Genomic DNA, 27,002 nt, shown 5'->3' with positions numbered 1-27,002 from the left:
TGTATGTATGTATGTATATATATATATATAATGTATATATGTAAAAAAAATATAAAATCTGTAGGTATGTATGTATGTATGGCGGGCGGGCAAAAAAGGCCTGCTGTATGTTTTTAAGTTCTTCGGATGACCATGCCGCTCTAATATTCTCCTTACTAGGGTCTACTAATGCTGGCCCAGGGGAAGGCAATAAAGCCCTATGGGGCCGAAGCCAATTTCCCTTATTTTAGGTAAAAAGTTTCCATCCGTCCCTACTCGAAATGCGGCTGGCCGAAGAGATCCCTCCAACCGACCGGCCGACGCACCTTCAGAGACAAACTAGTGCTTGCTTCTAGTGTCATCGCCGGCTTAACCCTCGTTTGTAGGGAGCTGACGAGTCCTGCAGCAGCAGGCTCTGCAAGCCTAGGATGCGTGAGCACGGTGCAAGAGGAAGGACTGAGGGTGTGAGGCTGGGCGCGGTTGAGAAGGCGTGGGGCGGGGCTATGGAAAGTTTTCATAGCTCTCCCAGCTGCCTGGGTGCATTGTGGGTGCGCCCAGAGTGCTGGCTGAGCGTGTTGCCTCAAGCCTTGGAAGTGGAGTTGGGCGGACCGGGCTACAGGTGAAACCCATTTCGGGTTATCGCTTCTCGGCCTTTTGGCTAAGATCAAGTGTAGTATCTGTTCTTATCAGTTTAATATCTGATACGTCCCCTATCTGGGGACCATATATTAAATGGATTTTTAGAACAGGGAGCTGGAAAAAGAGCTTGCTCTGTCCACTCCACGCATTGACCTGGTATTGCAGTACCTCCAGGACCGGTGCACCCCCTTTCCTACAGCAGTTTCCAAAAGCAGAAAAACAAAACTGACGAGCAAGAGGTGCAGCGCAGCTGTGGCGGCTGCTGCTACCACCACCCAAGCACTTTGATTGACACTCAGCCCGTCTGCTCGCAACATTGTATCCACTGAGCAGCTGCGTCTGCCAGAGTGTGCACAGCACAGGTACAACTGGAAGCAAAACAACACACACACCAGTTCATATGGCAGCCGCACTCTATAGTTCGTACCTACCGCTGCGCTAATAGCCAAGTTGGAAACATCGGGCAGGCACAGCGTATCCTGGCAGCCTGCGTCTGTATGCTTCACGTATTCGGGTCATGGGTGTATGTGCAGGGGGCCCGGAGCCCCAGGGGGCCCATAAAGTCTCTCTTCCCCACATTGTAAACCAATGCTATCAATGAAGCTTTATAGTTTGGGGGCCCAGTTCCAGACTTTGTACTCGGGCCCCGCAGCTTCAAGTTACACCTCCAGATCAGGATAATGCTAGGCCATTCCAACCAGCCTGTGTGTGTGACCTGCAGTCGCTGGTAGTCGAAAAGCGGCCGGCCCCGGATGCGCGCTTCAGAGTGGACAGACAGCAGCGGACCCCCAATCACACAGGCCCAAGGCTTGCTATGTAGCACGGAATACCTCATTGGACTGCAGCACTCCACGCGGGCTGAGATACACGCTCCACGTGGGATGGGCAGTATTCGTCCATGAAGATCCAGGCCAACGTTTAGAGATGGAGCAACACTCGGGGAGCAAAGAACTCCAACGAACGGACGTCTACTTTACAAGGATGTATTGCTTTATTCAATGCATGGACACAGAAACAGTTCAACCGCTCGATTACAGACCGCAGTCAATACAGTAAAGAAAGAAATGTGTCTGTTTAATGTAAACTTGCATGGAGCTCGTTTGTCAGCCACTGACTGACTGAATGCTGAAACGTGGTCTAACGTTACATGCACCACCAGGGATAAGGCCTTGCCTATAAGCATTCCCCAGCTGGCAAAAACGGAACCTCCCTGCCTATTCCTCACCATGGAAGAACGGAACCTACCTTTTTTTAAAAAAAAGAAAGCCACAGCAGCAGCCAACTAGATTTTGGTAGGCCGCTGTCTCCCCCTTGTGTGCTGCATAAAAAATGCACTCCACTAAAAATAACAATGATCCACGAAATAGAGCGTATGGAGAGAACGAGGCTTCTAGATGAGCCGTCAGGCTATGATAAATTGTATCACACCTGGGCGATATGGATAGATGCCCGGAGCTCACCCCTATTTACCAAGTGGTTACAGACAGGGACATGTGAGTAACACGTTTAAACCACAATTGTAAAGAGAAACAACAATTCCGGAGCCCGCCCCCCCCCCCCCTTTTTGTTTTATTTTCTCTTTCTCCCGTGTCATAGATACCTACCCTCCCTTACCACTCCCCCCCCCCCCTTACCCTCCCCTCATTCCCCTGTTTGTAGACCTTATAAAATATCACAGACAAACATGATATAGTTCAACTCGAAATTGATTTATTAAGTTTCATTGTCAAAGTTATTTTTACATTGCTTTGAGATAAGGCAAAAGTTTCCCCCCCTCCATGAAACCAATAAAACCTATATTGAATAAAATAAAAATGATGCAGTTACCGGTAGTTCTGCAGCTTCTTGGTGGAAATAAAGACCATCTCCCGTCTCCCAGCTGCAGCAGAGACTGACTGAAATGGCTGCCAAGCCCGGTATTAATGCTTCTAAATTGATGACATCACAAAGGAGTGACATCGTCAGCCTTCCAAACACCTGGCTCAATTGCATACAGTATGTATGTATGTATGCATGTATGTGAGTCTATCTATCTATCTATCTATCTATCTATCTATCTATCTATCTATCTATCTATCTATCTATCTTTATTAATTATGTAGAATATAGATATGGATTATTTCTAATTTACAGATTTTGTAGATATAGATTAAAGATAGATTTAAGATTGTATGTGTGTGTGTATATGTGTGTATGTGTGTGTGTGTGTGTGTGTGTGTGTGTGTGTGTATGTATGTATGTATGTATGTATGTATATATATATATATAATGTATATATGTAAAAAAAATATAAAATCTGTAGGTATGTATGTATGTATGGCGGGCGGGCAAAAAAGGCCTGCTGTATGTTTTTAAGTTCTTCGGATGACCATGCCGCTCTAATATTCTCCTTACTAGGGTCTACTAATGCTGGCCCAGGGGAAGGCAATAAAGCCCTATGGGGCCGAAGCCAATTTCCCTTATTTTAGGTAAAAAGTTTCCATCCGTCCCTACTCGAAATGCGGCTGGCCGAAGAGATCCCTCCAACCGACCGGCCGACGCACCTTCAGAGACAAACTAGTGCTTGCTTCTAGTGTCATCGCCGGCTTAACCCTCGTTTGTAGGGAGCTGACGAGTCCTGCAGCAGCAGGCTCTGCAAGCCTAGGATGCGTGAGCACGGTGCAAGAGGAAGGACTGAGGGTGTGAGGCTGGGCGCGGTTGAGAAGGCGTGGGGCGGGGCTATGGAAAGTTTTCATAGCTCTCCCAGCTGCCTGGGTGCATTGTGGGTGCGCCCAGAGTGCTGGCTGAGCGTGTTGCCTCAAGCCTTGGAAGTGGAGTTGGGCGGACCGGGCTACAGGTGAAACCCATTTCGGGTTATCGCTTCTCGGCCTTTTGGCTAAGATCAAGTGTAGTATCTGTTCTTATCAGTTTAATATCTGATACGTCCCCTATCTGGGGACCATATATTAAATGGATTTTTAGAACAGGGAGCTGGAAAAAGAGCTTGCTCTGTCCACTCCACGCATTGACCTGGTATTGCAGTACCTCCAGGACCGGTGCACCCCCTTTCCTACAGCAGTTTCCAAAAGCAGAAAAACAAAACTGACGAGCAAGAGGTGCAGCGCAGCTGTGGCGGCTGCTGCTACCACCACCCAAGCACTTTGATTGACACTCAGCCCGTCTGCTCGCAACATTGTATTCACTGAGCAGCTGCGTCTGCCAGAGTGTGCACAGCACAGGTACAACTGGAAGCAAAACAACACACACACCAGTTCATATGGCAGCCGCACTCTATAGTTCGTACCTACCGCTGCGCTAATAGCCAAGTTGGAAACATCGGGCAGGCACAGCGTATCCTGGCAGCCTGCGTCTGTATGCTTCACGTATTCGGGTCATGGGTGTATGTGCAGGGGGCCCGGAGCCCCAGGGGGCCCATAAAGTCTCTCTTCCCCACATTGTAAACCAATGCTATCAATGAAGCTTTATAGTTTGGGGGCCCAGTTCCAGACTTTGTACTCGGGCCCCGCAGCTTCAAGTTACACCTCCAGATCAGGATAATGCTAGGCCATTCCAACCAGCCTGTGTGTGTGACCTGCAGTCGCTGGTAGTCGAAAAGCGGCCGGCCCCGGATGCGCGCTTCAGAGTGGACAGACAGCAGCGGACCCCCAATCACACAGGCCCAAGGCTTGCTATGTAGCACGGAATACCTCATTGGACTGCAGCACTCCACGCGGGCTGAGATACACGCTCCACGTGGGATGGGCAGTATTCGTCCATGAAGATCCAGGCCAACGTTTAGAGATGGAGCAACACTCGGGGAGCAAAGAACTCCAACGAACGGACGTCTACTTTACAAGGATGTATTGCTTTATTCAATGCATGGACACAGAAACAGTTCAACCGCTCGATTACAGACCGCAGTCAATACAGTAAAGAAAGAAATGTGTCTGTTTAATGTAAACTTGCATGGAGCTCGTTTGTCAGCCACTGACTGACTGAATGCTGAAACGTGGTCTAACGTTACATGCACCACCAGGGATAAGGCCTTGCCTATAAGCATTCCCCAGCTGGCAAAAACGGAACCTCCCTGCCTATTCCTCACCATGGAAGAACGGAACCTACCTTTTTTTAAAAAAAAGAAAGCCACAGCAGCAGCCAACTAGATTTTGGTAGGCCGCTGTCTCCCCCTTGTGTGCTGCATAAAAAATGCACTCCACTAAAAATAACAATGATCCACGAAATAGAGCGTATGGAGAGAACGAGGCTTCTAGATGAGCCGTCAGGCTATGATAAATTGTATCACACCTGGGCGATATGGATAGATGCCCGGAGCTCACCCCTATTTACCAAGTGGTTACAGACAGGGACATGTGAGTAACACGTTTAAACCACAATTGTAAAGAGAAACAACAATTCCGGAGCCCGCCCCCCCCCCCCCCCTTTTTGTTTTATTTTCTCTTTCTCCCGTGTCATAGATACCTACCCTCCCTTACCACTCCCCCCCCCCCTTACCCTCCCCTCATTCCCCTGTTTGTAGACCTTATAAAATATCACAGACAAACATGATATAGTTCAACTCGAAATTGATTTATTAAGTTTCATTGTCAAAGTTATTTTTACATTGCTTTGAGATAAGGCAAAAGTTTCCCCCCCTCCATGAAACCAATAAAACCTATATTGAATAAAATAAAAATGATGCAGTTACCGGTAGTTCTGCAGCTTCTTGGTGGAAATAAAGACCATCTCCCGTCTCCCAGCTGCAGCAGAGACTGACTGAAATGGCTGCCAAGCCCGGTATTAATGCTTCTAAATTGATGACATCACAAAGGAGTGACATCGTCAGCCTTCCAAACACCTGGCTCAATTGCATACAGTATGTATGTATGTATGCATGTATGTGAGTCTATCTATCTATCTATCTATCTATCTATCTATCTATCTTTATTAATTATGTAGAATATAGATATGGATTATTTCTAATTTACAGATTTTGTAGATATAGATTAAAGATAGATTTAAGATTGTATGTGTGTGTGTATATGTGTGTATGTGTGTGTGTGTGTGTGTGTGTGTGTGTGTGTGTGTGTGTATGTATGTATGTATGTATGTATGTATATATATATATATAATGTATATATGTAAAAAAAATATAAAATCTGTAGGTATGTATGTATGTATGGCGGGCGGGCAAAAAAGGCCTGCTGTATGTTTTTAAGTTCTTCGGATGACCATGCCGCTCTAATATTCTCCTTACTAGGGTCTACTAATGCTGGCCCAGGGGAAGGCAATAAAGCCCTATGGGGCCGAAGCCAATTTCCCTTATTTTAGGTAAAAAGTTTCCATCCGTCCCTACTCGAAATGCGGCTGGCCGAAGAGATCCCTCCAACCGACCGGCCGACGCACCTTCAGAGACAAACTAGTGCTTGCTTCTAGTGTCATCGCCGGCTTAACCCTCGTTTGTAGGGAGCTGACGAGTCCTGCAGCAGCAGGCTCTGCAAGCCTAGGATGCGTGAGCACGGTGCAAGAGGAAGGACTGAGGGTGTGAGGCTGGGCGCGGTTGAGAAGGCGTGGGGCGGGGCTATGGAAAGTTTTCATAGCTCTCCCAGCTGCCTGGGTGCATTGTGGGTGCGCCCAGAGTGCTGGCTGAGCGTGTTGCCTCAAGCCTTGGAAGTGGAGTTGGGCGGACCGGGCTACAGGTGAAACCCATTTCGGGTTATCGCTTCTCGGCCTTTTGGCTAAGATCAAGTGTAGTATCTGTTCTTATCAGTTTAATATCTGATACGTCCCCTATCTGGGGACCATATATTAAATGGATTTTTAGAACAGGGAGCTGGAAAAAGAGCTTGCTCTGTCCACTCCACGCATTGACCTGGTATTGCAGTACCTCCAGGACCGGTGCACCCCCTTTCCTACAGCAGTTTCCAAAAGCAGAAAAACAAAACTGACGAGCAAGAGGTGCAGCGCAGCTGTGGCGGCTGCTGCTACCACCACCCAAGCACTTTGATTGACACTCAGCCCGTCTGCTCGCAACATTGTATTCACTGAGCAGCTGCGTCTGCCAGAGTGTGCACAGCACAGGTACAACTGGAAGCAAAACAACACACACACCAGTTCATATGGCAGCCGCACTCTATAGTTCGTACCTACCGCTGCGCTAATAGCCAAGTTGGAAACATCGGGCAGGCACAGCGTATCCTGGCAGCCTGCGTCTGTATGCTTCACGTATTCGGGTCATGGGTGTATGTGCAGGGGGCCCGGAGCCCCAGGGGGCCCATAAAGTCTCTCTTCCCCACATTGTAAACCAATGCTATCAATGAAGCTTTATAGTTTGGGGGCCCAGTTCCAGACTTTGTACTCGGGCCCCGCAGCTTCAAGTTACACCTCCAGATCAGGATAATGCTAGGCCATTCCAACCAGCCTGTGTGTGTGACCTGCAGTCGCTGGTAGTCGAAAAGCGGCCGGCCCCGGATGCGCGCTTCAGAGTGGACAGACAGCAGCGGACCCCCAATCACACAGGCCCAAGGCTTGCTATGTAGCACGGAATACCTCATTGGACTGCAGCACTCCACGCGGGCTGAGATACACGCTCCACGTGGGATGGGCAGTATTCGTCCATGAAGATCCAGGCCAACGTTTAGAGATGGAGCAACACTCGGGGAGCAAAGAACTCCAACGAACGGACGTCTACTTTACAAGGATGTATTGCTTTATTCAATGCATGGACACAGAAACAGTTCAACCGCTCGATTACAGACCGCAGTCAATACAGTAAAGAAAGAAATGTGTCTGTTTAATGTAAACTTGCATGGAGCTCGTTTGTCAGCCACTGACTGACTGAATGCTGAAACGTGGTCTAACGTTACATGCACCACCAGGGATAAGGCCTTGCCTATAAGCATTCCCCAGCTGGCAAAAACGGAACCTCCCTGCCTATTCCTCACCATGGAAGAACGGAACCTACCTTTTTTTAAAAAAAAGAAAGCCACAGCAGCAGCCAACTAGATTTTGGTAGGCCGCTGTCTCCCCCTTGTGTGCTGCATAAAAAATGCACTCCACTAAAAATAACAATGATCCACGAAATAGAGCGTATGGAGAGAACGAGGCTTCTAGATGAGCCGTCAGGCTATGATAAATTGTATCACACCTGGGCGATATGGATAGATGCCCGGAGCTCACCCCTATTTACCAAGTGGTTACAGACAGGGACATGTGAGTAACACGTTTAAACCACAATTGTAAAGAGAAACAACAATTCCGGAGCCCGCCCCCCCCCCCCCCTTTTTGTTTTATTTTCTCTTTCTCCCGTGTCATAGATACCTACCCTCCCTTACCACTCCCCCCCCCCCTTACCCTCCCCTCATTCCCCTGTTTGTAGACCTTATAAAATATCACAGACAAACATGATATAGTTCAACTCGAAATTGATTTATTAAGTTTCATTGTCAAAGTTATTTTTACATTGCTTTGAGATAAGGCAAAAGTTTCCCCCCCTCCATGAAACCAATAAAACCTATATTGAATAAAATAAAAATGATGCAGTTACCGGTAGTTCTGCAGCTTCTTGGTGGAAATAAAGACCATCTCCCGTCTCCCAGCTGCAGCAGAGACTGACTGAAATGGCTGCCAAGCCCGGTATTAATGCTTCTAAATTGATGACATCACAAAGGAGTGACATCGTCAGCCTTCCAAACACCTGGCTCAATTGCATACAGTATGTATGTATGTATGCATGTATGTGAGTCTATCTATCTATCTATCTATCTATCTATCTATCTATCTATCTTTATTAATTATGTAGAATATAGATATGGATTATTTCTAATTTACAGATTTTGTAGATATAGATTAAAGATAGATTTAAGATTGTATGTGTGTGTGTATATGTGTGTATGTGTGTGTGTGTGTGTGTGTGTGTGTGTGTGTGTGTGTGTATGTATGTATGTATGTATGTATGTATATATATATATATAATGTATATATGTAAAAAAAATATAAAATCTGTAGGTATGTATGTATGTATGGCGGGCGGGCAAAAAAGGCCTGCTGTATGTTTTTAAGTTCTTCGGATGACCATGCCGCTCTAATATTCTCCTTACTAGGGTCTACTAATGCTGGCCCAGGGGAAGGCAATAAAGCCCTATGGGGCCGAAGCCAATTTCCCTTATTTTAGGTAAAAAGTTTCCATCCGTCCCTACTCGAAATGCGGCTGGCCGAAGAGATCCCTCCAACCGACCGGCCGACGCACCTTCAGAGACAAACTAGTGCTTGCTTCTAGTGTCATCGCCGGCTTAACCCTCGTTTGTAGGGAGCTGACGAGTCCTGCAGCAGCAGGCTCTGCAAGCCTAGGATGCGTGAGCACGGTGCAAGAGGAAGGACTGAGGGTGTGAGGCTGGGCGCGGTTGAGAAGGCGTGGGGCGGGGCTATGGAAAGTTTTCATAGCTCTCCCAGCTGCCTGGGTGCATTGTGGGTGCGCCCAGAGTGCTGGCTGAGCGTGTTGCCTCAAGCCTTGGAAGTGGAGTTGGGCGGACCGGGCTACAGGTGAAACCCATTTCGGGTTATCGCTTCTCGGCCTTTTGGCTAAGATCAAGTGTAGTATCTGTTCTTATCAGTTTAATATCTGATACGTCCCCTATCTGGGGACCATATATTAAATGGATTTTTAGAACAGGGAGCTGGAAAAAGAGCTTGCTCTGTCCACTCCACGCATTGACCTGGTATTGCAGTACCTCCAGGACCGGTGCACCCCCTTTCCTACAGCAGTTTCCAAAAGCAGAAAAACAAAACTGACGAGCAAGAGGTGCAGCGCAGCTGTGGCGGCTGCTGCTACCACCACCCAAGCACTTTGATTGACACTCAGCCCGTCTGCTCGCAACATTGTATTCACTGAGCAGCTGCGTCTGCCAGAGTGTGCACAGCACAGGTACAACTGGAAGCAAAACAACACACACACCAGTTCATATGGCAGCCGCACTCTATAGTTCGTACCTACCGCTGCGCTAATAGCCAAGTTGGAAACATCGGGCAGGCACAGCGTATCCTGGCAGCCTGCGTCTGTATGCTTCACGTATTCGGGTCATGGGTGTATGTGCAGGGGGCCCGGAGCCCCAGGGGGCCCATAAAGTCTCTCTTCCCCACATTGTAAACCAATGCTATCAATGAAGCTTTATAGTTTGGGGGCCCAGTTCCAGACTTTGTACTCGGGCCCCGCAGCTTCAAGTTACACCTCCAGATCAGGATAATGCTAGGCCATTCCAACCAGCCTGTGTGTGTGACCTGCAGTCGCTGGTAGTCGAAAAGCGGCCGGCCCCGGATGCGCGCTTCAGAGTGGACAGACAGCAGCGGACCCCCAATCACACAGGCCCAAGGCTTGCTATGTAGCACGGAATACCTCATTGGACTGCAGCACTCCACGCGGGCTGAGATACACGCTCCACGTGGGATGGGCAGTATTCGTCCATGAAGATCCAGGCCAACGTTTAGAGATGGAGCAACACTCGGGGAGCAAAGAACTCCAACGAACGGACGTCTACTTTACAAGGATGTATTGCTTTATTCAATGCATGGACACAGAAACAGTTCAACCGCTCGATTACAGACCGCAGTCAATACAGTAAAGAAAGAAATGTGTCTGTTTAATGTAAACTTGCATGGAGCTCGTTTGTCAGCCACTGACTGACTGAATGCTGAAACGTGGTCTAACGTTACATGCACCACCAGGGATAAGGCCTTGCCTATAAGCATTCCCCAGCTGGCAAAAACGGAACCTCCCTGCCTATTCCTCACCATGGAAGAACGGAACCTACCTTTTTTTAAAAAAAAGAAAGCCACAGCAGCAGCCAACTAGATTTTGGTAGGCCGCTGTCTCCCCCTTGTGTGCTGCATAAAAAATGCACTCCACTAAAAATAACAATGATCCACGAAATAGAGCGTATGGAGAGAACGAGGCTTCTAGATGAGCCGTCAGGCTATGATAAATTGTATCACACCTGGGCGATATGGATAGATGCCCGGAGCTCACCCCTATTTACCAAGTGGTTACAGACAGGGACATGTGAGTAACACGTTTAAACCACAATTGTAAAGAGAAACAACAATTCCGGAGCCCGCCCCCCCCCCCCCCTTTTTGTTTTATTTTCTCTTTCTCCCGTGTCATAGATACCTACCCTCCCTTACCACTCCCCCCCCCCCTTACCCTCCCCTCATTCCCCTGTTTGTAGACCTTATAAAATATCACAGACAAACATGATATAGTTCAACTCGAAATTGATTTATTAAGTTTCATTGTCAAAGTTATTTTTACATTGCTTTGAGATAAGGCAAAAGTTTCCCCCCCTCCATGAAACCAATAAAACCTATATTGAATAAAATAAAAATGATGCAGTTACCGGTAGTTCTGCAGCTTCTTGGTGGAAATAAAGACCATCTCCCGTCTCCCAGCTGCAGCAGAGACTGACTGAAATGGCTGCCAAGCCCGGTATTAATGCTTCTAAATTGATGACATCACAAAGGAGTGACATCGTCAGCCTTCCAAACACCTGGCTCAATTGCATACAGTATGTATGTATGTATGCATGTATGTGAGTCTATCTATCTATCTATCTATCTATCTATCTATCTATCTATCTATCTATCTATCTATCTTTATTAATTATGTAGAATATAGATATGGATTATTTCTAATTTACAGATTTTGTAGATATAGATTAAAGATAGATTTAAGATTGTATGTGTGTGTGTATATGTGTGTATGTGTGTGTGTGTGTGTGTGTGTGTGTGTGTGTGTGTATGTATGTATGTATGTATGTATGTATATATATATATATAATGTATATATGTAAAAAAAATATAAAATCTGTAGGTATGTATGTATGTATGGCGGGCGGGCAAAAAAGGCCTGCTGTATGTTTTTAAGTTCTTCGGATGACCATGCCGCTCTAATATTCTCCTTACTAGGGTCTACTAATGCTGGCCCAGGGGAAGGCAATAAAGCCCTATGGGGCCGAAGCCAATTTCCCTTATTTTAGGTAAAAAGTTTCCATCCGTCCCTACTCGAAATGCGGCTGGCCGAAGAGATCCCTCCAACCGACCGGCCGACGCACCTTCAGAGACAAACTAGTGCTTGCTTCTAGTGTCATCGCCGGCTTAACCCTCGTTTGTAGGGAGCTGACGAGTCCTGCAGCAGCAGGCTCTGCAAGCCTAGGATGCGTGAGCACGGTGCAAGAGGAAGGACTGAGGGTGTGAGGCTGGGCGCGGTTGAGAAGGCGTGGGGCGGGGCTATGGAAAGTTTTCATAGCTCTCCCAGCTGCCTGGGTGCATTGTGGGTGCGCCCAGAGTGCTGGCTGAGCGTGTTGCCTCAAGCCTTGGAAGTGGAGTTGGGCGGACCGGGCTACAGGTGAAACCCATTTCGGGTTATCGCTTCTCGGCCTTTTGGCTAAGATCAAGTGTAGTATCTGTTCTTATCAGTTTAATATCTGATACGTCCCCTATCTGGGGACCATATATTAAATGGATTTTTAGAACAGGGAGCTGGAAAAAGAGCTTGCTCTGTCCACTCCACGCATTGACCTGGTATTGCAGTACCTCCAGGACCGGTGCACCCCCTTTCCTACAGCAGTTTCCAAAAGCAGAAAAACAAAACTGACGAGCAAGAGGTGCAGCGCAGCTGTGGCGGCTGCTGCTACCACCACCCAAGCACTTTGATTGACACTCAGCCCGTCTGCTCGCAACATTGTATCCACTGAGCAGCTGCGTCTGCCAGAGTGTGCACAGCACAGGTACAACTGGAAGCAAAACAACACACACACCAGTTCATATGGCAGCCGCACTCTATAGTTCGTACCTACCGCTGCGCTAATAGCCAAGTTGGAAACATCGGGCAGGCACAGCGTATCCTGGCAGCCTGCGTCTGTATGCTTCACGTATTCGGGTCATGGGTGTATGTGCAGGGGGCCCGGAGCCCCAGGGGGCCCATAAAGTCTCTCTTCCCCACATTGTAAACCAATGCTATCAATGAAGCTTTATAGTTTGGGGGCCCAGTTCCAGACTTTGTACTCGGGCCCCGCAGCTTCAAGTTACACCTCCAGATCAGGATAATGCTAGGCCATTCCAACCAGCCTGTGTGTGTGACCTGCAGTCGCTGGTAGTCGAAAAGCGGCCGGCCCCGGATGCGCGCTTCAGAGTGGACAGACAGCAGCGGACCCCCAATCACACAGGCCCAAGGCTTGCTATGTAGCACGGAATACCTCATTGGACTGCAGCACTCCACGCGGGCTGAGATACACGCTCCACGTGGGATGGGCAGTATTCGTCCATGAAGATCCAGGCCAACGTTTAGAGATGGAGCAACACTCGGGGAGCAAAGAACTCCAACGAACGGACGTCTACTTTACAAGGATGTATTGCTTTATTCAATGCATGGACACAGAAACAGTTCAACCGCTCGATTACAGACCGCAGTCAATACAGTAAAGAAAGAAATGTGTCTGTTTAATGTAAACTTGCATGGAGCTCGTTTGTCAGCCACTGACTGACTGAATGCTGAAACGTGGTCTAACGTTACATGCACCACCAGGGATAAGGCCTTGCCTATAAGCATTCCCCAGCTGGCAAAAACGGAACCTCCCTGCCTATTCCTCACCATGGAAGAACGGAACCTACCTTTTTTTAAAAAAAAGAAAGCCACAGCAGCAGCCAACTAGATTTTGGTAGGCCGCTGTCTCCCCCTTGTGTGCTGCATAAAAAATGCACTCCACTAAAAATAACAATGATCCACGAAATAGAGCGTATGGAGAGAACGAGGCTTCTAGATGAGCCGTCAGGCTATGATAAATTGTATCACACCTGGGCGATATGGATAGATGCCCGGAGCTCACCCCTATTTACCAAGTGGTTACAGACAGGGACATGTGAGTAACACGTTTAAACCACAATTGTAAAGAGAAACAACAATTCCGGAGCCCGCCCCCCCCCCCCCCTTTTTGTTTTATTTTCTCTTTCTCCCGTGTCATAGATACCTACCATCCCTTACCACTCCCCCCCTTACCCTCCCCTCATTCCCCTGTTTGTAGACCTTATAAAATATCACAGACAAACATGATATAGTTCAACTCGAAATTGATTTATTAAGTTTCATTGTCAAAGTTATTTTTACATTGCTTTGAGATAAGGCAAAAGTTTCCCCCCCTCCATGAAACCAATAAAACCTATATTGAATAAAATAAAAATGATGCAGTTACCGGTAGTTCTGCAGCTTCTTGGTGGAAATAAAGACCATCTCCCGTCTCCCAGCTGCAGCAGAGACTGACTGAAATGGCTGCCAAGCCCGGTATTAATGCTTCTAAATTGATGACATCACAAAGGAGTGACATCGTCAGCCTTCCAAACACCTGGCTCAATTGCATACAGTATGTATGTATGTATGCATGTATGTGAGTCTATCTATCTATCTATCTATCTATCTATCTATCTATCTATCTATCTTTATTAATTATGTAGAATATAGATATGGATTATTTCTAATTTACAGATTTTGTAGATATAGATTAAAGATAGATTTAAGATTGTATGTGTGTGTGTATATGTGTGTATGTGTGTGTGTGTGTGTGTGTGTGTGTGTGTGTGTGTATGTATGTATGTATGTATGTATATATATATATATAATGTATATATGTAAAAAAAATATAAAATCTGTAGGTATGTATGTATGTATGGCGGGCGGGCAAAAAAGGCCTGCTGTATGTTTTTAAGTTCTTCGGATGACCATGCCGCTCTAATATTCTCCTTACTAGGGTCTACTAATGCTGGCCCAGGGGAAGGCAATAAAGCCCTATGGGGCCGAAGCCAATTTCCCTTATTTTAGGTAAAAAGTTTCCATCCGTCCCTACTCGAAATGCGGCTGGCCGAAGAGATCCCTCCAACCGACCGGCCGACGCACCTTCAGAGACAAACTAGTGCTTGCTTCTAGTGTCATCGCCGGCTTAACCCTCGTTTGTAGGGAGCTGACGAGTCCTGCAGCAGCAGGCTCTGCAAGCCTAGGATGCGTGAGCACGGTGCAAGAGGAAGGACTGAGGGTGTGAGGCTGGGCGCGGTTGAGAAGGCGTGGGGCGGGGCTATGGAAAGTTTTCATAGCTCTCCCAGCTGCCTGGGTGCATTGTGGGTGCGCCCAGAGTGCTGGCTGAGCGTGTTGCCTCAAGCCTTGGAAGTGGAGTTGGGCGGACCGGGCTACAGGTGAAACCCATTTCGGGTTATCGCTTCTCGGCCTTTTGGCTAAGATCAAGTGTAGTATCTGTTCTTATCAGTTTAATATCTGATACGTCCCCTATCTGGGGACCATATATTAAATGGATTTTTAGAACAGGGAGCTGGAAAAAGAGCTTGCTCTGTCCACTCCACGCATTGACCTGGTATTGCAGTACCTCCAGGACCGGTGCACCCCCTTTCCTACAGCAGTTTCCAAAAGCAGAAAAACAAAACTGACGAGCAAGAGGTGCAGCGCAGCTGTGGCGGCTGCTGCTACCACCACCCAAGCACTTTGATTGACACTCAGCCCGTCTGCTCGCAACATTGTATCCACTGAGCAGCTGCGTCTGCCAGAGTGTGCACAGCACAGGTACAACTGGAAGCAAAACAACACACACACCAGTTCATATGGCAGCCGCACTCTATAGTTCGTACCTACCGCTGCGCTAATAGCCAAGTTGGAAACCATCGGGCAGGCACAGCGTATCCTGGCAGCCTGCGTCTGTATGCTTCACGTATTCGGGTCATGGGTGTATGTGCAGGGGGCCCGGAGCCCCAGGGGGCCCATAAAGTCTCTCTTCCCCACATTGTAAACCAATGCTATCAATGAAGCTTTATAGTTTGGGGGCCCAGTTCCAGACTTTGTACTCGGGCCCCGCAGCTTCAAGTTACACCTCCAGATCAGGATAATGCTAGGCCATTCCAACCAGCCTGTGTGTGTGACCTGCAGTCGCTGGTAGTCGAAAAGCGGCCGGCCCCGGATGCGCGCTTCAGAGTGGACAGACAGCAGCGGACCCCCAATCACACAGGCCCAAGGCTTGCTATGTAGCACGGAATACCTCATTGGACTGCAGCACTCCACGCGGGCTGAGATACACGCTCCACGTGGGATGGGCAGTATTCGTCCATGAAGATCCAGGCCAACGTTTAGAGATGGAGCAACACTCGGGGAGCAAAGAACTCCAACGAACGGACGTCTACTTTACAAGGATGTATTGCTTTATTCAATGCATGGACACAGAAACAGTTCAACCGCTCGATTACAGACCGCAGTCAATACAGTAAAGAAAGAAATGTGTCTGTTTAATGTAAACTTGCATGGAGCTCGTTTGTCAGCCACTGACTGACTGAATGCTGAAACGTGGTCTAACGTTACATGCACCACCAGGGATAAGGCCTTGCCTATAAGCATTCCCCAGCTGGCAAAAACGGAACCTCCCTGCCTATTCCTCACCATGGAAGAACGGAACCTACCTTTTTTTAAAAAAAAGAAAGCCACAGCAGCAGCCAACTAGATTTTGGTAGGCCGCTGTCTCCCCCTTGTGTGCTGCATAAAAAATGCACTCCACTAAAAATAACAATGATCCACGAAATAGAGCGTATGGAGAGAACGAGGCTTCTAGATGAGCCGTCAGGCTATGATAAATTGTATCACACCTGGGCGATATGGATAGATGCCCGGAGCTCACCCCTATTTACCAAGTGGTTACAGACAGGGACATGTGAGTAACACGTTTAAACCACAATTGTAAAGAGAAACAACAATTCCGGAGCCCGCCCCCCCCCCCCCCTTTTTGTTTTATTTTCTCTTTCTCCCGTGTCATAGATACCTACCCTCCCTTACCACTCCCCCCCCCCCCTTACCCTCCCCTCATTCCCCTGTTTGTAGACCTTATAAAATATCACAGACAAACATGATATAGTTCAACTCGAAATTGATTTATTAAGTTTCATTGTCAAAGTTATTTTTACATTGCTTTGAGATAAGGCAAAAGTTTCCCCCCCTCCATGAAACCAATAAAACCTATATTGAATAAAATAAAAATGATGCAGTTACCGGTAGTTCTGCAGCTTCTTGGTGGAAATAAAGACCATCTCCCGTCTCCCAGCTGCAGCAGAGACTGACTGAAATGGCTGCCAAGCCCGGTATTAATGCTTCTAAATTGATGACATCACAAAGGAGTGACATCGTCAGCCTTCCAAACACCTGGCTCAATTGCATACAGTATGTATGTATGTATGCATGTATGTGAGTCTATCTATCTATCTATCTATCTATCTATCTATCTATCTATCTATCTATCTATCTATTAATTATGTAGAATATAGATATGGATTATTTCTAATTTACAGATTTTGTAGATATAGATTAAAGATAGATTTAAGATTGTATGTGTGTGTGTATATGTGTGTATGTGTGTGTGTGTGTGTGTGTGTGTGTGTGTGTGTATGTATGTATGTATGTATGTATGTATGTATATATATATATATATAATGTATATATGTAAAAAAAATATAAAATCTGTAGGTATGTATGTATGTATGGCGGGCGGGCAAAAAAGGCCTGCTGTATGTTTTTAAGTTCTTCGGATGACCATGCCGCTCTAATATTCTCCTTACTAGGGTCTACTAATGCTGGCCCAGGGGAAGGCAATAAAGCCCTATGGGGCCGAAGCCAATTTCCCTTATTTTAGGTAAAAAGTTTCCATCCGTCCCTACTCGAAATGCGGCTGGCCGAAGAGATCCCTCCAACCGACCGGCCGACGCACCTTCAGAGACAAACTAGTGCTTGCTTCTAGTGTCATCGCCGGCTTAACCCTCGTTTGTAGGGAGCTGACGAGTCCTGCAGCAGCAGGCTCTGCAAGCCTAGGATGCGTGAGCACGGTGCAAGAGGAAGGACTGAGGGTGTGAGGCTGGGCGCGGTTGAGAAGGCGTGGGGCGGGGCTATGGAAAGTTTTCATAGCTCTCCCAGCTGCCTGGGTGCATTGTGGGTGCGCCCAGAGTGCTGGCTGAGCGTGTTGCCTCAAGCCTTGGAAGTGGAGTTGGGCGGACCGGGCTACAGGTGAAACCCATTTCGGGTTATCGCTTCTCGGCCTTTTGGCTAAGATCAAGTGTAGTATCTGTTCTTATCAGTTTAATATCTGATACGTCCCCTATCTGGGGACCATATATTAAATGGATTTTTAGAACAGGGAGCTGGAAAAAGAGCTTGCTCTGTCCACTCCACGCATTGACCTGGTATTGCAGTACCTCCAGGACCGGTGCACCCCCTTTCCTACAGCAGTTTCCAAAAGCAGAAAAACAAAACTGACGAGCAAGAGGTGCAGCGCAGCTGTGGCGGCTGCTGCTACCACCACCCAAGCACTTTGATTGACACTCAGCCCGTCTGCTCGCAACATTGTATCCACTGAGCAGCTGCGTCTGCCAGAGTGTGCACAGCACAGGTACAACTGGAAGCAAAACAACACACACACCAGTTCATATGGCAGCCGCACTCTATAGTTCGTACCTACCGCTGCGCTAATAGCCAAGTTGGAAACATCGGGCAGGCACAGCGTATCCTGGCAGCCTGCGTCTGTATGCTTCACGTATTCGGGTCATGGGTGTATGTGCAGGGGGCCCGGAGCCCCAGGGGGCCCATAAAGTCTCTCTTCCCCACATTGTAAACCAATGCTATCAATGAAGCTTTATAGTTTGGGGGCCCAGTTCCAGACTTTGTACTCGGGCCCCGCAGCTTCAAGTTACACCTCCAGATCAGGATAATGCTAGGCCATTCCAACCAGCCTGTGTGTGTGACCTGCAGTCGCTGGTAGTCGAAAAGCGGCCGGCCCCGGATGCGCGCTTCAGAGTGGACAGACAGCAGCGGACCCCCAATCACACAGGCCCAAGGCTTGCTATGTAGCACGGAATACCTCATTGGACTGCAGCACTCCACGCGGGCTGAGATACACGCTCCACGTGGGATGGGCAGTATTCGTCCATGAAGATCCAGGCCAACGTTTAGAGATGGAGCAACACTCGGGGAGCAAAGAACTCCAACGAACGGACGTCTACTTTACAAGGATGTATTGCTTTATTCAATGCATGGACACAGAAACAGTTCAACCGCTCGATTACAGACCGCAGTCAATACAGTAAAGAAAGAAATGTGTCTGTTTAATGTAAACTTGCATGGAGCTCGTTTGTCAGCCACTGACTGACTGAATGCTGAAACGTGGTCTAACGTTACATGCACCACCAGGGATAAGGCCTTGCCTATAAGCATTCCCCAGCTGGCAAAAACGGAACCTCCCTGCCTATTCCTCACCATGGAAGAACGGAACCTACCTTTTTTTAAAAAAAAGAAAGCCACAGCAGCAGCCAACTAGATTTTGGTAGGCCGCTGTCTCCCCCTTGTGTGCTGCATAAAAAATGCACTCCACTAAAAATAACAATGATCCACGAAATAGAGCGTATGGAGAGAACGAGGCTTCTAGATGAGCCGTCAGGCTATGATAAATTGTATCACACCTGGGCGATATGGATAGATGCCCGGAGCTCACCCCTATTTACCAAGTGGTTACAGACAGGGACATGTGAGTAACACGTTTAAACCACAATTGTAAAGAGAAACAACAATTCCGGAGCCCGCCCCCCCCCCCCCCCTTTTTGTTTTATTTTCTCTTTCTCCCGTGTCATAGATACCTACCCTCCCTTACCACTCCCCCCCCCCCTTACCCTCCCCTCATTCCCCTGTTTGTAGACCTTATAAAATATCACAGACAAACATGATATAGTTCAACTCGAAATTGATTTATTAAGTTTCATTGTCAAAGTTATTTTTACATTGCTTTGAGATAAGGCAAAAGTTTCCCCCCCTCCATGAAACCAATAAAACCTATATTGAATAAAATAAAAATGATGCAGTTACCGGTAGTTCTGCAGCTTCTTGGTGGAAATAAAGACCATCTCCCGTCTCCCAGCTGCAGCAGAGACTGACTGAAATGGCTGCCAAGCCCGGTATTAATGCTTCTAAATTGATGACATCACAAAGGAGTGACATCGTCAGCCTTCCAAACACCTGGCTCAATTGCATACAGTATGTATGTATGTATGCATGTATGTGAGTCTATCTATCTATCTATCTATCTATCTATCTATCTTTATTAATTATGTAGAATATAGATATGGATTATTTCTAATTTACAGATTTTGTAGATATAGATTAAAGATAGATTTAAGATTGTATGTGTGTGTGTATATGTGTGTATGTGTGTGTGTGTGTGTGTGTGTGTGTGTGTGTGTGTATGTATGTATGTATGTATGTATGTATATATATATATATATAATGTATATATGTAAAAAAAATATAAAATCTGTAGGTATGTATGTATGTATGGCGGGCGGGCAAAAAAGGCCTGCTGTATGTTTTTAAGTTCTTCGGATGACCATGCCGCTCTAATATTCTCCTTACTAGGGTCTACTAATGCTGGCCCAGGGGAAGGCAATAAAGCCCTATGGGGCCGAAGCCAATTTCCCTTATTTTAGGTAAAAAGTTTCCATCCGTCCCTACTCGAAATGCGGCTGGCCGAAGAGATCCCTCCAACCGACCGGCCGACGCACCTTCAGAGACAAACTAGTGCTTGCTTCTAGTGTCATCGCCGGCTTAACCCTCGTTTGTAGGGAGCTGACGAGTCCTGCAGCAGCAGGCTCTGCAAGCCTAGGATGCGTGAGCACGGTGCAAGAGGAAGGACTGAGGGTGTGAGGCTGGGCGCGGTTGAGAAGGCGTGGGGCGGGGCTATGGAAAGTTTTCATAGCTCTCCCAGCTGCCTGGGTGCATTGTGGGTGCGCCCAGAGTGCTGGCTGAGCGTGTTGCCTCAAGCCTTGGAAGTGGAGTTGGGCGGACCGGGCTACAGGTGAAACCCATTTCGGGTTATCGCTTCTCGGCCTTTTGGCTAAGATCAAGTGTAGTATCTGTTCTTATCAGTTTAATATCTGATACGTCCCCTATCTGGGGACCATATATTAAATGGATTTTTAGAACAGGGAGCTGGAAAAAGAGCTTGCTCTGTCCACTCCACGCATTGACCTGGTATTGCAGTACCTCCAGGACCGGTGCACCCCCTTTCCTACAGCAGTTTCCAAAAGCAGAAAAACAAAACTGACGAGCAAGAGGTGCAGCGCAGCTGTGGCGGCTGCTGCTACCACCACCCAAGCACTTTGATTGACACTCAGCCCGTCTGCTCGCAACATTGTATCCACTGAGCAGCTGCGTCTGCCAGAGTGTGCACAGCACAGGTACAACTGGAAGCAAAACAACACACACACCAGTTCATATGGCAGCCGCACTCTATAGTTCGTACCTACCGCTGCGCTAATAGCCAAGTTGGAAACATCGGGCAGGCACAGCGTATCCTGGCAGCCTGCGTCTGTATGCTTCACGTATTCGGGTCATGGGTGTATGTGCAGGGGGCCCGGAGCCCCAGGGGGCCCATAAAGTCTCTCTTCCCCACATTGTAAACCAATGCTATCAATGAAGCTTTATAGTTTGGGGGCCCAGTTCCAGACTTTGTACTCGGGCCCCGCAGCTTCAAGTTACACCTCCAGATCAGGATAATGCTAGGCCATTCCAACCAGCCTGTGTGTGTGACCTGCAGTCGCTGGTAGTCGAAAAGCGGCCGGCCCCGGATGCGCGCTTCAGAGTGGACAGACAGCAGCGGACCCCCAATCACACAGGCCCAAGGCTTGCTATGTAGCACGGAATACCTCATTGGACTGCAGCACTCCACGCGGGCTGAGATACACGCTCCACGTGGGATGGGCAGTATTCGTCCATGAAGATCCAGGCCAACGTTTAGAGATGGAGCAACACTCGGGGAGCAAAGAACTCCAACGAACGGACGTCTACTTTACAAGGATGTATTGCTTTATTCAATGCATGGACACAGAAACAGTTCAACCGCTCGATTACAGACCGCAGTCAATACAGTAAAGAAAGAAATGTGTCTGTTTAATGTAAACTTGCATGGAGCTCGTTTGTCAGCCACTGACTGACTGAATGCTGAAACGTGGTCTAACGTTACATGCACCACCAGGGATAAGGCCTTGCCTATAAGCATTCCCCAGCTGGCAAAAACGGAACCTCCCTGCCTATTCCTCACCATGGAAGAACGGAACCTACCTTTTTTTAAAAAAAAGAAAGCCACAGCAGCAGCCAACTAGATTTTGGTAGGCCGCTGTCTCCCCCTTGTGTGCTGCATAAAAAATGCACTCCACTAAAAATAACAATGATCCACGAAATAGAGCGTATGGAGAGAACGAGGCTTCTAGATGAGCCGTCAGGCTATGATAAATTGTATCACACCTGGGCGATATGGATAGATGCCCGGAGCTCACCCCTATTTACCAAGTGGTTACAGACAGGGACATGTGAGTAACACGTTTAAACCACAATTGTAAAGAGAAACAACAATTCCGGAGCCCGCCCCCCCCCCCCCCTTTTTGTTTTATTTTCTCTTTCTCCCGTGTCATAGATACCTACCCTCCCTTACCACTCCCCCCCCCCCTTACCCTCCCCTCATTCCCCTGTTTGTAGACCTTATAAAATATCACAGACAAACATGATATAGTTCAACTCGAAATTGATTTATTAAGTTTCATTGTCAAAGTTATTTTTACATTGCTTTGAGATAAGGCAAAAGTTTCCCCCCCTCCATGAAACCAATAAAACCTATATTGAATAAAATAAAAATGATGCAGTTACCGGTAGTTCTGCAGCTTCTTGGTGGAAATAAAGACCATCTCCCGTCTCCCAGCTGCAGCAGAGACTGACTGAAATGGCTGCCAAGCCCGGTATTAATGCTTCTAAATTGATGACATCACAAAGGAGTGACATCGTCAGCCTTCCAAACACCTGGCTCAATTGCATACAGTATGTATGTATGTATGCATGTATGTGAGTCTATCTATCTATCTATCTATCTATCTATCTATCTTTATTAATTATGTAGAATATAGATATGGATTATTTCTAATTTACAGATTTTGTAGATATAGATTAAAGATAGATTTAAGATTGTATGTGTGTGTGTATATGTGTGTATGTGTGTGTGTGTGTGTGTGTGTGTGTGTGTGTGTGTGTGTGTATGTATGTATGTATGTATGTATATATATATATATAATGTATATATGTAAAAAAAATATAAAATCTGTAGGTATGTATGTATGTATGGCGGGCGGGCAAAAAAGGCCTGCTGTATGTTTTTAAGTTCTTCGGATGACCATGCCGCTCTAATATTCTCCTTACTAGGGTCTACTAATGCTGGCCCAGGGGAAGGCAATAAAGCCCTATGGGGCCGAAGCCAATTTCCCTTATTTTAGGTAAAAAGTTTCCATCCGTCCCTACTCGAAATGCGGCTGGCCGAAGAGATCCCTCCAACCGACCGGCCGACGCACCTTCAGAGACAAACTAGTGCTTGCTTCTAGTGTCATCGCCGGCTTAACCCTCGTTTGTAGGGAGCTGACGAGTCCTGCAGCAGCAGGCTCTGCAAGCCTAGGATGCGTGAGCACGGTGCAAGAGGAAGGACTGAGGGTGTGAGGCTGGGCGCGGTTGAGAAGGCGTGGGGCGGGGCTATGGAAAGTTTTCATAGCTCTCCCAGCTGCCTGGGTGCATTGTGGGTGCGCCCAGAGTGCTGGCTGAGCGTGTTGCCTCAAGCCTTGGAAGTGGAGTTGGGCGGACCGGGCTACAGGTGAAACCCATTTCGGGTTATCGCTTCTCGGCCTTTTGGCTAAGATCAAGTGTAGTATCTGTTCTTATCAGTTTAATATCTGATACGTCCCCTATCTGGGGACCATATATTAAATGGATTTTTAGAACAGGGAGCTGGAAAAAGAGCTTGCTCTGTCCACTCCACGCATTGACCTGGTATTGCAGTACCTCCAGGACCGGTGCACCCCCTTTCCTACAGCAGTTTCCAAAAGCAGAAAAACAAAACTGACGAGCAAGAGGTGCAGCGCAGCTGTGGCGGCTGCTGCTACCACCACCCAAGCACTTTGATTGACACTCAGCCCGTCTGCTCGCAACATTGTATCCACTGAGCAGCTGCGTCTGCCAGAGTGTGCACAGCACAGGTACAACTGGAAGCAAAACAACACACACACCAGTTCATATGGCAGCCGCACTCTATAGTTCGTACCTACCGCTGCGCTAATAGCCAAGTTGGAAACATCGGGCAGGCACAGCGTATCCTGGCAGCCTGCGTCTGTATGCTTCACGTATTCGGGTCATGGGTGTATGTGCAGGGGGCCCGGAGCCCCAGGGGGCCCATAAAGTCTCTCTTCCCCACATTGTAAACCAATGCTATCAATGAAGCTTTATAGTTTGGGGGCCCAGTTCCAGACTTTGTACTCGGGCCCCGCAGCTTCAAGTTACACCTCCAGATCAGGATAATGCTAGGCCATTCCAACCAGCCTGTGTGTGTGACCTGCAGTCGCTGGTAGTCGAAAAGCGGCCGGCCCCGGATGCGCGCTTCAGAGTGGACAGACAGCAGCGGACCCCCAATCACACAGGCCCAAGGCTTGCTATGTAGCACGGAATACCTCATTGGACTGCAGCACTCCACGCGGGCTGAGATACACGCTCCACGTGGGATGGGCAGTATTCGTCCATGAAGATCCAGGCCAACGTTTAGAGATGGAGCAACACTCGGGGAGCAAAGAACTCCAACGAACGGACGTCTACTTTACAAGGATGTATTGCTTTATTCAATGCATGGACACAGAAACAGTTCAACCGCTCGATTACAGACCGCAGTCAATACAGTAAAGAAAGAAATGTGTCTGTTTAATGTAAACTTGCATGGAGCTCGTTTGTCAGCCACTGACTGACTGAATGCTGAAACGTGGTCTAACGTTACATGCACCACCAGGGATAAGGCCTTGCCTATAAGCATTCCCCAGCTGGCAAAAACGGAACCTCCCTGCCTATTCCTCACCATGGAAGAACGGAACCTACCTTTTTTTAAAAAAAAGAAAGCCACAGCAGCAGCCAACTAGATTTTGGTAGGCCGCTGTCTCCCCCTTGTGTGCTGCATAAAAAATGCACTCCACTAAAAATAACAATGATCCACGAAATAGAGCGTATGGAGAGAACGAGGCTTCTAGATGAGCCGTCAGGCTATGATAAATTGTATCACACCTGGGCGATATGGATAGATGCCCGGAGCTCACCCCTATTTACCAAGTGGTTACAGACAGGGACATGTGAGTAACACGTTTAAACCACAATTGTAAAGAGAAACAACAATTCCGGAGCCCGCCCCCCCCCCCCCCTCCTTTTTGTTTTATTTTCTCTTTCTCCCGTGTCATAGATACCTACCCTCCCTTACCACTCCCCCCCCCCCTTACCCTCCCCTCATTCCCCTGTTTGTAGACCTTATAAAATATCACAGACAAACATGATATAGTTCAACTCGAAATTGATTTATTAAGTTTCATTGTCAAAGTTATTTTTACATTGCTTTGAGATAAGGCAAAAGTTTCCCCCCCTCCATGAAACCAATAAAACCTATATTGAATAAAATAAAAATGATGCAGTTACCGGTAGTTCTGCAGCTTCTTGGTGGAAATAAAGACCATCTCCCGTCTCCCAGCTGCAGCAGAGACTGACTGAAATGGCTGCCAAGCCCGGTATTAATGCTTCTAAATTGATGACATCACAAAGGAGTGACATCGTCAGCCTTCCAAACACCTGGCTCAATTGCATACAGTATATATGTATGTATGCATGTATGTGAGTCTATCTATCTATCTATCTATCTATCTATCTATCTATCTATCTATCTATCTTTATTAATTATGTAGAATATAGATATGGATTATTTCTAATTTACAGATTTTGTAGATATAGATTAAAGATAGATTTAAGATTGTATGTGTGTGTGTATATGTGTGTATGTGTGTGTGTGTGTGTGTGTGTGTGTGTGTGTGTGTATGTATGTATGTATGTATGTATATATATATATATAATGTATATATGTAAAAAAAATATAAAATCTGTAGGTATGTATGTATGTATGGCGGGCGGGCAAAAAAGGCCTGCTGTATGTTTTTAAGTTCTTCGGATGACCATGCCGCTCTAATATTCTCCTTACTAGGGTCTACTAATGCTGGCCCAGGGGAAGGCAATAAAGCCCTATGGGGCCGAAGCCAATTTCCCTTATTTTAGGTAAAAAGTTTCCATCCGTCCCTACTCGAAATGCGGCTGGCCGAAGAGATCCCTCCAACCGACCGGCCGACGCACCTTCAGAGACAAACTAGTGCTTGCTTCTAGTGTCATCGCCGGCTTAACCCTCGTTTGTAGGGAGCTGACGAGTCCTGCAGCAGCAGGCTCTGCAAGCCTAGGATGCGTGAGCACGGTGCAAGAGGAAGGACTGAGGGTGTGAGGCTGGGCGCGGTTGAGAAGGCGTGGGGCGGGGCTATGGAAAGTTTTCATAGCTCTCCCAGCTGCCTGGGTGCATTGTGGGTGCGCCCAGAGTGCTGGCTGAGCGTGTTGCCTCAAGCCTTGGAAGTGGAGTTGGGCGGACCGGGCTACAGGTGAAACCCATTTCGGGTTATCGCTTCTCGGCCTTTTGGCTAAGATCAAGTGTAGTATCTGTTCTTATCAGTTTAATATCTGATACGTCCCCTATCTGGGGACCATATATTAAATGGATTTTTAGAACAGGGAGCTGGAAAAAGAGCTTGCTCTGTCCACTCCACGCATTGACCTGGTATTGCAGTACCTCCAGGACCGGTGCACCCCCTTTCCTACAGCAGTTTCCAAAAGCAGAAAAACAAAACTGACGAGCAAGAGGTGCAGCGCAGCTGTGGCGGCTGCTGCTACCACCACCCAAGCACTTTGATTGACACTCAGCCCGTCTGCTCGCAACATTGTATCCACTGAGCAGCTGCGTCTGCCAGAGTGTGCACAGCACAGGTACAACTGGAAGCAAAACAACACACACACCAGTTCATATGGCAGCCGCACTCTATAGTTCGTACCTACCGCTGCGCTAATAGCCAAGTTGGAAACATCGGGCAGGCACAGCGTATCCTGGCAGCCTGCGTCTGTATGCTTCACGTATTCGGGTCATGGGTGTATGTGCAGGGGGCCCGGAGCCCCAGGGGGCCCATAAAGTCTCTCTTCCCCACATTGTAAACCAATGCTATCAATGAAGCTTTATAGTTTGGGGGCCCAGTTCCAGACTTTGTACTCGGGCCCCGCAGCTTCAAGTTACACCTCCAGATCAGGATAATGCTAGGCCATTCCAACCAGCCTGTGTGTGTGACCTGCAGTCGCTGGTAGTCGAAAAGCGGCCGGCCCCGGATGCGCGCTTCAGAGTGGACAGACAGCAGCGGACCCCCAATCA

The 27,002-nt window shown here is 47.6% G+C and overlaps 1 protein-coding gene and 10 non-coding genes across 11 annotated transcripts in view; all 11 read left to right on the top strand.

The window, feature by feature from the left end:
• LOC136599461 (uncharacterized) overlaps positions 1-27,002 on the top strand; it is a 139,794-nt gene that overhangs the window by 5,867 nt on the left and 106,925 nt on the right. The window lies entirely within an intron of this gene.
• LOC136599484 (U2 spliceosomal RNA) lies at positions 618-808 on the top strand. The gene has a single exon (XR_010789037.1). It is a non-coding gene; the product is annotated as a U2 spliceosomal RNA (small nuclear RNA).
• Positions 3,474-3,664, top strand: LOC136599483 (U2 spliceosomal RNA). Its single transcript, XR_010789036.1, has one exon. It is a non-coding gene; the product is annotated as a U2 spliceosomal RNA (small nuclear RNA).
• LOC136599480 (U2 spliceosomal RNA) lies at positions 6,313-6,503 on the top strand. The gene has a single exon (XR_010789034.1). It is a non-coding gene; the product is annotated as a U2 spliceosomal RNA (small nuclear RNA).
• LOC136599479 (U2 spliceosomal RNA) lies at positions 9,155-9,345 on the top strand. The gene has a single exon (XR_010789033.1). It is a non-coding gene; the product is annotated as a U2 spliceosomal RNA (small nuclear RNA).
• On the top strand, positions 12,009-12,199 carry LOC136599478 (U2 spliceosomal RNA). The gene has a single exon (XR_010789032.1). It is a non-coding gene; the product is annotated as a U2 spliceosomal RNA (small nuclear RNA).
• On the top strand, positions 14,843-15,033 carry LOC136599477 (U2 spliceosomal RNA). Its single transcript, XR_010789031.1, has one exon. It is a non-coding gene; the product is annotated as a U2 spliceosomal RNA (small nuclear RNA).
• LOC136599476 (U2 spliceosomal RNA) lies at positions 17,697-17,887 on the top strand. The gene has a single exon (XR_010789030.1). It is a non-coding gene; the product is annotated as a U2 spliceosomal RNA (small nuclear RNA).
• On the top strand, positions 20,530-20,720 carry LOC136599474 (U2 spliceosomal RNA). Its single transcript, XR_010789029.1, has one exon. It is a non-coding gene; the product is annotated as a U2 spliceosomal RNA (small nuclear RNA).
• On the top strand, positions 23,362-23,552 carry LOC136599473 (U2 spliceosomal RNA). The gene has a single exon (XR_010789028.1). It is a non-coding gene; the product is annotated as a U2 spliceosomal RNA (small nuclear RNA).
• LOC136599472 (U2 spliceosomal RNA) lies at positions 26,207-26,397 on the top strand. The gene has a single exon (XR_010789027.1). It is a non-coding gene; the product is annotated as a U2 spliceosomal RNA (small nuclear RNA).

Source organism: Eleutherodactylus coqui, unplaced genomic scaffold (genome assembly GCF_035609145.1).
Source record: "Eleutherodactylus coqui strain aEleCoq1 unplaced genomic scaffold, aEleCoq1.hap1 HAP1_SCAFFOLD_101, whole genome shotgun sequence".
Lineage (NCBI taxonomy): Eukaryota > Metazoa > Chordata > Amphibia > Anura > Eleutherodactylidae > Eleutherodactylus > Eleutherodactylus coqui.
This window is presented reverse-complemented; position numbering and strand designations above follow the sequence as displayed.